This window comes from Cyrtonyx montezumae, unplaced genomic scaffold (genome assembly GCF_038088225.1).
Source record: "Cyrtonyx montezumae isolate F1298 unplaced genomic scaffold, pur_monq_1.0 scaffold_9, whole genome shotgun sequence".
NCBI lineage: Eukaryota > Metazoa > Chordata > Aves > Galliformes > Odontophoridae > Cyrtonyx > Cyrtonyx montezumae.
The window spans coordinates 11,412,791-11,424,916 of NW_027072100.1; positions in this window are offsets into that span (position 1 = coordinate 11,412,791).

Sequence of the window (12,126 nt, forward strand, 5' to 3'; positions counted from 1 at the left end):
TCCGCCGCCCCGCCCGGACCCGCAGCCGCGCACCAACGTTCCGGCCCTGGGCCGGGCCCGACCCCGAGGGCGGGGGAGCGGAGAGCCCCGCGCGTAGCGCAGGCGGCTGCGATGGCGGCTGCGATGGCGGCTGAAGGCGGACGGCTGCCGGCCCTGAGCGGGCGGTGGGACGGCGGCGGTGCTTCGTGGTGGCTGCCCAGGCTGTGCCCGGCGGCGGGCATGGCGGCCTGCACGCCCCAGGCCCGGCTCCGCGCCCCAGCCCGCGCTGCCGCGACGGCCGAACTGACAGAAGCGGCTTCGTGCCGTGAGCCGCCCATCCTCACACTTCCCCGTGTATGTATTCTGTACACTTGCTTCTTCTCACTGCTCTGAAGCACCTTCAGCGGGCACAGTTTGGGCTCAAAATAAAGTACTGTAGAATGACCTTTTTGATTTCACTGCTTGTCTTGTTTATTTTTTCTCCTCTGAATCGCCACCGCTGCCCAAAATGTGCTTTGCTTTCAATTTTCCATTTTCCATTAAAAAAAAAAAAGCCACTACGGAACCCTCCATCTTACACATGTATTTCTGTCAACTCCGACCATCCAAAAATCAGAACATTGCCCCAGATGGACAGCCCGCTTTAAAGGACAGCATTGGGTTTGACTTTCTGAAAAAGCATTTTGATAAGGTCGTGACCAAAATGAATTGTTTTTCTGCTGCTTTTTGCTCCTGTGTGCCGTCAGCTCCGCTGCTGCACACTGCAGTCATTACCTCATTAAGGACATCGTGTCCAACCGCCAATGCACCCCACCATGCCCTCACCACGTTCCTCAGTGCCACATCTCCATGGTACTTGAACACCTCCAGCAACTGTGACCAGCTACAATTCTCACCAAAATAAAACAAAAATTACTATTTCCTCTCGTGGAAAGAGCAGAGGCTGTAATCACAACCCCATTTTCTGGAAATGTTGCCCCGTTTCTCGAGACGCTTGGGCAGACTTGTGTAGTGAGAAACAGAAGGAAGGATCCCTTTGCTGCCATAAGGCGTCTGGGGATTTTTCTTCTGCTCAGCAGGAGAGACCCAAAACTTGGAACTTAGCAAGGAAATGAGCTCCAGCCTTATGAGGATCACCACACGCATTTCATTTTTCGTGGTCTGGTGAAATGTGTTTTCACTTTGGCTGCCTTACAGAGGCTTTAAAAATATATGTATACACTTCATTTCTTCACGCTAATTTTTAATCTACTGTAACAGTTTTTTATTCTGAGAACAGTTTCAGTTAACGATCCTCCAGCCCTCTCTTGGCATTGCTGCTGTGGATGTAAGTGGAGTGGAATTTCACATGCACCCGGAGATCTCTTAGTGCTGGATGCATGCATGGAGAAAGCTGGTTGGGATCTCTCACTTGGAGGGATGGTGACGTGAACCCAGTGGGAAACCTCATGCCCCTAATGTGCTGAAAGTTGAGGCACGGTGGCCATTTACTTTTTTACTTGTTTTTTTGACAGCTTAGAAAGCTTTGATTGTTGGGCAGGTTGTGAGTTGAAGCAAAGGATATAAAAAGTATTTGGGACTGATACACAGTGGGATAAAACTCGGTAAGGAAGGAGTCCAGAGCTAACTCAGTGAATAACCACTTCAAAGTGGACGTTAGGAAAAAGCAAAGGGAATGAAAGGAATGGAAAAAAAGGATTAATCAAAGAAAACTACATCTTAGAAGCTAGGAAGTGTAGGCATAAGGGAAAACTTGCCAGAAGCAAGGCTGAGTTAGACCTCGCAAAGGAAATTAAAACAAATAGCAAAATGTTCTGCAAGCATGCAGACCAGGAGATGAAGCAGAGAAGAAATAGAGGTGATGACAGGGGGAGAGTCAGGACACAGATGAATGCATAATATATAGTGGAAATGTACACAGAGGAAATGAATGCATGAAGATAGGAATTATCTCATGCAAGTGGAACAAAACATAAAGATCATAATGGGATGATAATTTCTGACCCAGACACCTAACAGGACTCGACTGTCAAGAATCTATCTGTCCGTGTAACAGCATCACTGCAGGAGCAGCAGAACACAATGTGAGAGCAGGAAAAATTGTTCCAGAATTTAAATAGGGGGAAAATGATTCAAGCCTGATCCCACTAATATACAGGACTTAGGGATAAAGTTAGCAGGAAAGAATAATACAAGACACAATGACAGAAAAGAACTGAAATACAACATGCATTTACTGAAGGTGGGTAGTGTCAGACTAACCTGTTTGGCTCTGTAATTAGTTTTCTAGACAGAGAAAAGAAGCTGGTAGGTCTAATCTTCCTGGTGATGAATAAATGTAGACTAGAAACTGGAAGATATTTAACCTTCGGTGAACTGAGGTCACTCAGTTTTTCCTACATTCAAGGCAAGGGCAAACAACTGCACTATGAGGTTGCACTCAATCCATTCATAATATGGATCATATTTTCTCTCCCAAAGACAGCACATATCCCTAAATATATATTTCTAAGCATGAATTACTAATATTCTGGGCTATTGCTTCTTAGTGCTAGAATTCACTGTTATATATTTGCTGCTGTCTGGAGTACTGCATCTTTCATTAACTGCTTTTTCAATGCCTGTTCTGTTCTGTGGATCTTAATGAGCAATGAGATAGCAATGCTTGTTCATGTGCACATTCCTGCACCCACTGCCTCCCACACCCAGGGCCTAATCCAAAATGGTGGGAACTTTCTGTTTGCTACTGTAGGATTTGGACCAAGCTTCCAAAGGGAGGCAGAAATACTTCAGATTTCAAAGTTCTATTTTGGGGTGGATAGCTAAGCATTTCTTTTTAGTGGGAAGATAATCAGAGGCGTGTTTCAAAAGCCAGCTTTTGAACTGTGATTACAAAATCCTTTCTCTCCATCCTGTTCCCAGCAGAAGGATCTCTTTATTCCCACTCTTCAGCTACTGAGGCTAAATCAGGGGCAAACAGACCCCGTGCTTCATTGGTCAGATGAAGGTCAATCCCCACAACATTTTATCTTGTGTAATTGAGTAGATACATGGAGGAGGTGAAATACTGCAGTCCTTGGAAGCCTGAACAATAGGCTCGTGCCAAAGGTAGGATTAATGGACCATTAAGTGTATTTTGCCATGGCAAATCCCACCATCCTCGTACAGCTGGGACACTTGGCTGCCAGAATGTTTCTACAGGAAAGTTTCTATATTACAAATTGGCAAAGTGAATGGGTTAGCTCTGTCATCACTAGAGATGCTTTTTCTGCACGGGAATTGAGGAGCTCCTGGGAAAACAGACAACATTATTGCCTTTATCCCGTAGCAGAATATTTTCAGGCTTCCAAGCTGTCAAAGTCGCAGTTTCTAGAGTGTCTTAATCACGGCATCAACAAGATTCGTTTTGACGGTGACCCGGGAGCTCCGAGTTTTGGCAAAGGATGTGATTTGCGTGGCCTCTCTGTAGGTGGTGCTACAAGGCAGTGAGACGTAAGAACTTGCCCAGATATTTTTAAGTCTGGTCCCTTGGTTTCTTACCAGCTCCTGCTAGTTAAACTTTCTTAAAGAAAATCAGACATAGTTTCCCATAATTTATTTTGCTGTCCTATAATCTAAACGCACCCAGTAGAAATACAGCAGTGGAGAACTGCTATTTTGTCTTGGTTCAGACTTTACATTGTGTACTCTTCCTGGCAATGTACAGTTGAACAAACTGTCTTTTCACATTGATCTAACTTGACAGAAAATTTAACGATAGAATGTAGGATATAAGGAATTGGAGAACATCTGAAAAAGAGTACCTAGGTGGCCATGCAGAGACCGTAAGTAATAAATATTTAATCATAAGGAGAAGGAAATTTATGTCTCTATGTGGGCTCTGTCCTCCTGTGCCTTACACTGACATGTTCATCTGCACATGCAAAAACAGTGGAAAGGATTCTGCAAGCATACCAGAACTCTTCCCCTGCTACTAAAAGCAATCTGTCCAGAAGGAGTCAGGTCTGATTTCAATGTGGGCAGGCAGCAAAGACTGCTGTGTCTGTTTGGTGGGGTTGGAGGAAAGTTTTAATCAAAATTCAACAACAAAAATTGCTGCTTGAAGGCAGCAATATTCCCAGCCTGTATACATAGCAGTATGTATACAGGCAACCTTGTTCAAAGGCAGGTGTGAGAGTTACAGCCTACGAGCTCCCACCCCAGCCTTGTGACAGGCCAGTAATGCCTATGGTACTTATACAATGGAACAACTCTGTCATCTAATATTGTGCAAAATTCCTTTCCTTGGTTGGACGCCGTATTAAATCTTCTGTGTCACCACAGTGTCAGGTCACCCCTGCAGCAAAGATAAAGGATTGCTCCTCATAGGCATCTGTAATCACCTCTCCAGGAGTCACGTGAAGATAACCTCTTTAAACTGATGTATCAAATGACAGGATTTATCACTGGTCTCCTTCTTGTGTGATATATATCCAAACATTTTCAATCAAGGTGGCATGCCTAACTGGCCTGGAAGAATGGTTTAGCTGATCAAAAGTTTTGGGGTTGGATATATAGTGGTGATTAGATGTCCATATGCAGAGACAACAGCATGAATGTAAGATGTTTCTCTGCCCTACCTGCCTGCTATTGACCACATCCATTTAGGTGGTGCACATGCTCTGCCAGTGCTTCCCATGGACTTTAGTGCAAGTCAGTGTGTTTAGTTGCTGCTGTAGGAGCTTGCCTTGAGTACTGAGGCCACCAGAGCAGAGGATGCTGAAGTGCTGGGGTTTGCATGAGCCAGACTACAACTCCAGCTTTGAGATTCTAGCAGTGCCATGTCTGGAGTAAAAGCAGAAGGAAATGTACTGTCTCCATGTTGTGGCAGAGGCCCACTGTGCTTCAGCACATGCTTATATAAATAAGTCACAATCAAAATAAGTAGACAAAGGAAGTATTACCAGTCATATTTTAGAGGTGAGGGACCAAGAAAGAGTTATGGTGAGCAGACTCCCTACAGACATGCTATGATGTAAGAACTGGCAACAAAACTCAGGATTTATCATTGCTACCATTTTATGGATGGAAAAACCAAGTCACAGGGCAATGCTAGCTTGCACAAAACTTCACAGGTTATTTGTAGGAAACCCAGGACCTGAATCTGAAGCTGCTGTGTCCAGGTCAGTGGTTTTCCCAGGGGAATCACTGATAAGGAAGTGAGTGTCAATGAGTTACCCAAGAGCAGCAGAATTTCAGAAAAAGGGAAACTGTTCCAGAAAAAGACATCAGTGTTTGTGTTAGAAAAAGAAGCTCAGGCTCCAGCACTGCCAGCAACTCATACCTACGTTCTTCTTATCCTAATTAGTGGCAATGTTCCACTTCCAGAAGTTTTTATCTATTTAAGGTGATTTTTTTCCCAACTAATAAGATTAGAGAAGGCAATTCAGGAAGATGTATTACAGTAGATCATGATCTGTCTTTCATTCCAGCAATAACAACAATTATCAAAGAAAGATCTTTCTCATAAACATAGGGAACAAGTCAGGCTAATAAAGACATGAATAGGTTTTGCACATTAAAATATAAAAATAATCAGAAAATAATCTAGTCAGAGAGTCTGCATAATGAGTATTATCTTGCACAGATGTAGCCTGACTCTGCTTGTGATGGATAGCATTTAGCCATAAGTCATTCTGAGACAAGAGGGAAAGGAATGGCCCTACTAATTTCAGTGCCATTTGGGAGCAGCAGAGAGTATGTAAGAGCAGTTTCCTACTTAACCAGTCTTCACATTTTTTCTTTTTGTCTTTTTTTTTTTTTTTTTTGGCCTAGGTCTTACTGTAAATACCTTTGGCAAGCAAATGGGCATCCTCTAATGGAGGAATCATACATTTCCAGGCTGGTTTTCTGACCTCAGATCTCTGCCTGCAGCTGACGTATTATGCCAAGATACTGCCTTACATGGTGTTTATTGCTATTCTCAGAGGTACTTAAAAATGGGAAATGCTAGAATCTGAGATAAGTACCAAGATGATGTAAGAGTGCAAGGAAGGAAACTAGACCAAGCAAAAGAAGGTTTATTTGACCAAGTGGAGCAAGGTCGGGGAGGAGGTCAGAACTGCAGCTGAGAATGGCTACAGGGAGATGATGAAATCCCCTTTCTGCCTTAAATAGCATCATAAAAAAAAGGGCAAGCCATACATCTGAAATCAAAACAAATGGGTTGTGAGGAACAGCAGAATAGCAGCTCCATGACAAAGTGGTTCAATTTGTTTCTCCTTTCTTCCTGTTGCTCACATAAAAGAATTAGTGTGTCTGTGTCGCCAGAAATGCATTTACCTCCAAATCTGTGAATTTCCACTCTGTGAATTAAGGCCTCATGGGTAAGCGTGTTGTACTGTCATGAGTCTATAAAGGAAGAAACTGAGGCAAGGCAGTGTGATGCTTTTTTGAAAATACGTTTTTCTCCAGGCTATCCTTGCCTGATCCCTCTGAAGGCATGGATGTCTGACCTTGGATGACTCACTCAGCCCAGATAGCTCCTTTATCTCCCACTGGTGTCCTTCTGCTCAGCAATTCCCAGTGACTGGCTTCAGGCCAGGAGCCTTCAGCTGTTGCTTGTGGGCTCCAGCTGGTCTGCAAAGGCAGTGAGCATCATCTATGCCCTGAGCTCCTCACTCACCCCCTTTGCTGGGGGAGGATCATCCAGCCACTGTGAATGGTGACAGCAGTGGTCAGTGTGGGTGGGGGCTATTCTGATCTCCCTTCTTGGTGCTGCCATGTGCAGGCTGGGTTAGGATCTGTGATCTGCAGGCTGCATGGCCTCTGTCCACTGCTGTCCTGATTGCATCTCTGGAAAGACAGTCCAGTGCCTCTTGGCTGTGTTTTACAGAGGTGGCCACATCTTCCCTGGCTTCAGGAACATCCATCGCTGTGTACTAGAGTCTGTGGAGAATCTGAATTGTTCTATCTAAGAGAGCTGGATGCAGGCTGTGCCAGTCCAGCTGGATGGTTATCCTGACACAGACACTCTTTTCCTAACATGGGGGTGTCCACTCCATCTTCTTGCATCCCCCTTCATGCTTCCCCATTGGAAAGATTCAGCCACCAGGAAATATATTGTGAAGACTGGAGGGATTTCAGGTGCCTGAATCTGGGTAATTCTTAGTGCTTCAGTTTCCCAGCTAACAGCACTGCCTTTCCCCAGCACGGTGGGTGGAAGTGTGTTAGAGACAACATAAGTAACTGAGGTGATGGTCCAAGTGCTGATCTGAAGCCTAACTGTGGATGATGGTGGTCTGGGAGAAGTTAGCAAGATGTAATTTGGCTCCATGTGTTTTCTTGAGGTATTCAGTCTACGGAGGCTCAGCAGCTTTGCCTATCCACATCTCAGTTTCCTGACCAGAGATGAGGTGCGAGGAACCGAACCACATTCCCTGGGAAGAGCTGATAGAGCCTCCCCCACCTCTTCCCCTCCTCTGGTGCTTTGAACCAAAACAGCTGCAAACTTCTTGTGGCTGGAGATGTGCTGAGTGGCCTGGCAGGGGTTCAGGGGGAGGTAAAGGAATCCCACCCACCAGTAGTGAGGGCTCTGTGCCACCACCAGCCCTTGTGTGCCCTAAATCCTGACTTCCTGGTAACTGCTATCTCCATAAATACCGGTCAGACGGCAGGAGAGAGGACTGACATCACTGAGCTGCGTTGTATCACGTGAAATATGAGGTGACACCCAATACACTGGCATTAGGCACAGGAGTTGTCTGCTGATGTGGTGACACGCTTGAGGCAAAGCTGGAAAATTCGATCCCTTCCTGCCCGCGGTCTCCCAGGCTCTGTGGTGAGGCACGCTTGACTTGCTTTGCTTGGGTTTGGGGAAATGGGGAAATGTAGCACTTGGGCCAGAACCATCTGCAGTTTGTGAACTCCAGTGTGTCAGGTTGGCAAGTGCCCTCCAGGCCATTCTGTCTGCTGCCATCGGGCCCTGTCACAGCTGGAGAGCTGGGCTGAGCACAGCACGGCCAGCTCAGCCCTGGTGGAGCTCAAGGGAGGTGAAGAACGCTGAGCTGCTTTTGGCAGTGCTGTATCAGTGACGACTTTGGCCAATAGTCAGTCTGGCTCTGGACCCGGCTTGAAATGCCTGCCTGCAGCAGGGACTGCCCTGCATCCCTTCTTCCTCCCCCAGGACCACCGCCTGCCTGCCCTGCTGTGAAACCAGGGACAGAGCTGCGTGCAGTTCTTCTAAACACATGGCCCAGGTCCTGCAAACCTTTCTGTACTGACCTGCCTGCCTTTGCTCCATCTCTGTTTCCAGATGACTTCTCTCTAATTAAGCCAGACAACAACTACGTTACCAAGGCCAAAAACCCAGGGCAATGAGGGTTTGCTCTCTCCTGCAGCTCTGCTCCTGGTTTCTTCCCGACTTCATGGCCCCAGTGCCAGAATGATGTTGCCTACAGAGAAACTGTGAAATCATATCAGTGCAGAGAGCCCTAACAATTTTACACCCCTAATTACATATCCAACCTTCACATGGCCCAACAGTTGAGCAAGCACACAGGGTAGCAGTGCACTGAAATGATGGAGTAATGTCCCTCCTGCAGGGACTGTGCGATGACCAACACCTTGGTGTGATGCCTCATGCATCTCAGAGCAGTCATGCAAGCATTCTTTTCTCTCAAATGCCACATGTGGGAGTGTATCTATTCCCAGCTTACAAGGAACTAGGCAATCTTCTCTGGATTCTCACGCAGATTTTATAAAAACAATTTCAAAAACAAAACAAAACAAAAACAAAACAAAAAAAGCATAAAATTAATATTGATTTTCTGCCCGTTCTAGCATAGGACTTGAACAGGGAAATAAGAATTTCAGACAAATCTACAATATGCCATTGAGTGGGTGTGTACACACATGCATCTAAGAGGGTTTCTGCTTGTTTATGTAACAGAAGCGCCTTGAAACAGATCTGTTTGCTCTGAAGAGCAATCCAAGAGAGGATTAATGAACAATGTGCAATTAAAGTCTGCATATGAGACAGCAAGTAAGAATAGCTCCAGCTCTGCTCCCATTCCAGGGTTTCCTTTATGGGCACTTGAAGTGGTGCTTGTTTAGACTAATATCTTTCCTTCTATTCCTTATGACAGATTTTTCATGGGTGCTTTACAAAGGTAACTACAAAACAGCTCCTGTAAGGCAGATGCCAGCTGCTCACATGGTGTCCTGATGGGTGCCTGCCCCCAGGGGCACTGAGGGGTCTGGGGCTCATGAAGGGGTCAGCCCCTTCCCAGAGGAGGTGATTGGTTTCATGGTGAGTGTCTGCCAGGCCAAACTCAGCAGCTGCACGACGATCTGTTCCAGCACATGTCTCCCAAGATGTATAGGATGCTGATGGACAAACTGCCAAATCTCCTTGGGGCAGAGGAGGTGTAAGCCTCTACATTCACAGCAGAAAGGTAGGGGGCCACAAATGTCTGCCGGTTCCTCGACCTCTGTAATTCCCAGCATTGGCTGTATTGCTTTGTGCTGGTGATTTAATTTACCATGATGAACACAGCCGAAGTGCCTTTGAGTTGTGATTTCTGCTGCAGAGCTGTGACAGCAGCTCCTAGGGAGGAGCAGGGATCAGCCCTGGTGCTGCCACCTCTGCCACCCTGCAGGGCCCCTTCCCCACACAGCCTGAGTCCCCGTGGGAAAGGCTGTGTTTCCATGTTGCTTCCCAATCAGCATGTGCCAGCGAGAGCCCTTTGGGAAGGCTGTGATTCAAGTTACAGAAGGAAACTTTTCCTGAACTTCTCCACTTTGCCACACTGACAGTGATAGGCTGCAATAGGGTGTAAATGGCTAAAAAGTGTGTAGGAAGAGGCAGAGATGATCTTTTGGGAGAAAAACAAACCCTGCACTACTGTTGACTGTTGAGAGGGGTAAACATGAGGGAGCTCAGAGCCAGGACTCCAACCCTGCCCATTGCCCAGATGATGTCCGTTGATGTGAACTAAGTTTCCATTTTGCAGATGGGAAAACCATGGCATAAGGAGGTAGAGTGACCCAGAGAGGGAATAAGGCTTTGTATAAGTTGATGATACACATAATGTCTTGAGCCTGCACCTCACCAGCAGATCAAGACCTCCAGATCAACTGAAGAATGTGCTGCAGCATTCGGTGCACATATTATCAAAGGAGCAACAGTGTGCTCATCATTAAAAATAAATATTTTATGCTGATCTTTCCCAAATGCTATCTATCCAGGCTCTTAAGCAGCACCCATTCTGCACATAAGCTCATGCATTTATATCTCCCAAGGAAGATCAGACCTCCTCAGGCTATGGCATTGTACTCTGGGCAGCTGATAAAACCGTTTTATGGAGATAGATAACTTGTGTGGTTTCATGCTTCCTTTCCCTGAAATGCCATTAAATGTACATCAAATGCTTTTCTACTTGTTTGAGGGAATTTCCTTCCAGACTCCGCAGACAGAGAAAAAAATTGGGGATGGAAGGGAGCTGGGGCTGAGCTCTATCACTGTGGCAGTGCTGCAGTGAGAGCCGTGTGCCTCATTTAAATCCATCACCTCACCGTGAGCTGCAGACCTGGAGAAGTTACCTTGTCTGAAGGACTGAAATACCACATCAAAGCACCACGTGGATCAAAGGTGAGAGCAACAGGCACTCCTGGCTGGCTCATCTGTCAGACCTTCCTCTCTCTTTAGTCTCCACTTTGGATCTGATAATGCAGCCTGAACGCATCCTTTCATACTCCTTTCCTCAAGGCACAGGTGGCATGGAGCACGCATTTCCTCATCAGCAGGCTATGACTTCATGGTGTTGGATATGATGCTATGTTTTGGCTGTAGGAGAAAATTAGCATGGATAACACACCCATGTTTTAGCTGTTGCTGTGCAGTGCTGCACAGAGCCAAGGACGTTTCAGCTTCTGGCACTGTCTTGCCAGTACTTGGGGGGATCACCAGGGAGGGAAATAGATGAACAAGGGGAAAGGAAGCTTTTACGAAATGAAACGGCTGCAATATTTTCATGTATCTTGCAGCTAACCCATGGTAAGGGGTCAGATACTGAGCAGTCACAGAACTGGCTGTTCTTAAGAAATATTAAAATCTGGGTGTTCTCTCCTGCGCTGTAGGTTCCTCCTGCAGTACTGATTTTCAGGGAGAATCAGAGTCATCCCAGCATGAAGGAACAGTCTCATGGCCTGAAAAATCTTGAATCTGACTTTTTACATCCTTCAGCCCCTTTCATTTGTGTCAGAAAACCTCTACTGAGTCTGTAGTGGCTCTCTCTGGGTGGAAATTCCCCTGATAGATGCTCTCAGCTGTGTATCCATTACCACAGCTTGGTGTCAGAATCAATACATGTGCCTAAGTGAGATTTATGCAGGTGCTGTGTTCTGGATTCAGAGCTCTGTACTGGTACTTAGGGCCCTAGTGAGTGCCTTTTGAAATCGAGACCCTCCTAGATCTGTGGGTTCATGTAATATGAAATACGACCCCATGTTAAAGCTGAGCTGGATTCTTTTATGTCAGAGTTGATCACCAAGGTTTATAATGCTATTCAGACTGGCAGTGAGATGAACAAGGCTATTCTATAGCTCCTTTTCATACCCAAAACTCCAGAAAGAAAACATTGTGACTCATTAGCTATAGAAACCGTGTATTGTTCAGCCGGAAGCTTTGCAGATCCTCTGCTCCCAGATCTCCTGACACTCTTCCATCCCACTATTCTGGAAAAACTCCCACAGAAAGACAGGCAGATATTTTAATCAAGGAATGGTCCTTATTTCCATTAGCAACAGCTGTTTTCCTTTTAATTTAATTCTACGTTCTGGATTCTGTTTACGAAAGCTGCCATTAATTATGTTTTTCATCAGTCAGTGTTCAGAGATGGCTAATGGCCCAGCACACCTAATTAGTCCTTCATGTATGATAATGTTTCAGCAAGTCTACAGTTAGTGTGTAGGGCTGACACCCGCTGTGCAGTGGAGCTGTGACTGGGGCAGTGCAAACTCCCCTGGTGTGTGTCAGATCGTGCTGCAGCGGCCTTCCACTGCTGCCTGCATGCGGCTGTGGGCTGCTGTTATGGGTTGTGGTGATAACACACAGTGCCAAGCATGGCGTCTGATGTCACTCAGAGCATGCTAACAAAGGGGTAAAGA